This window comes from Aedes aegypti, chromosome 2, assembly GCF_002204515.2.
Source record: "Aedes aegypti strain LVP_AGWG chromosome 2, AaegL5.0 Primary Assembly, whole genome shotgun sequence".
In the NCBI taxonomy this organism is placed as follows: Eukaryota; Metazoa; Arthropoda; class Insecta; order Diptera; family Culicidae; genus Aedes; species Aedes aegypti.
In genome coordinates, this window is record NC_035108.1 from 297,750,873 (window position 1) to 297,751,924 (window position 1,052).

The 1,052-nt window shown below is 49.7% G+C and overlaps 1 pseudogene; it reads left to right on the top strand.

The window, feature by feature from the left end:
- Positions 1-368: 368 nt before the first annotated feature.
- On the top strand, positions 369-704 carry LOC110676995 (annotated as a pseudogene).
- Positions 705-1,052: the final 348 nt, after the last annotated feature.

Here is a 1,052-nt window from a genome sequence, read left to right on the forward strand (position 1 = left end):
TCAGCACACCGCGGGTTTCCTCGTAGATGAGACCGGAGGTACGATTGACGTCGCCACGGCGAGCCAGACGGCGGATGGCGGGCTTGGTGATGATGCACTGGATGTTGTCACGCTTGGCGCTTCCTTTTCCGAGGCCGGTCTAACTTCGGCAACGATTGTAACAAAACTGATGCTCGGCCGCCGGCTCGGCTGCTTTTATGCGGTACGCGATGGATGAATTCTTCTTGCTCGCTCGCTGTTCACTGTTCGTCTCGCTCGCTCGCAAGAGAAGGTCATAAAAGGGACCGGCAGCCGCGCAAATTCAATCATTCGTTTGTTTCAATCCGTCCAGAGAACACTACTACGACGATGGCTGGAAAGTAGCCCCTCGCAAGCAGCCGGTCACGAAAGTCGCTCGCAAGAGCGCCCCAGCCACCGGAGGAGTCAAGAAGCCGTATCGCTATCGGCCAGGAACGGTCGCTCTGCGTGAGATCCGTCGCTACCAGAATTCTACGGAGCTGCTGATCGACAAGTTGTATTTCCAGCGCCTGGTCCGTGAAATCGCTCAGGACTTCAAGACCGATTTGCGATTACACAGCTTGGCGTCATGGCCCAGCAGGAAGCGAGCGAGGCCTATCTTTGAGGGTACTAACATGTGCGCGATCCACGCCAAGCGTGTCACCATCATGCCGAAGGCCTTCTAGCTGGCTCGTCGTATCCGTGGCGAACGAGTTTAAATTGAATTAGGACGCAATTTCAAGCAAAACGGCCCTTTTCAGAGCCACAACAATGTATTCCACGTAAAAGAGTTACGGCTTAAGATATTTCACCTATTATTAATTAATTAATTTATTTAATTACCAATTTAAATTTCGGATGATTAGTTTTTCAACGGCAAACAAAGTTTTAGCTAGGTTCCCGTCGGGCGGCGGTAGCATTTTTGCAGTTTTCTCTATGCGCTTATTTGGTTTCGATCGACAATTTCTTACCAAATCAAATCATCAACAAAGCTGTTGCTGATAAGTTTTAGCTTTCAATTCGACAAGTTTATACTGATTGCTTTGGCATGCATG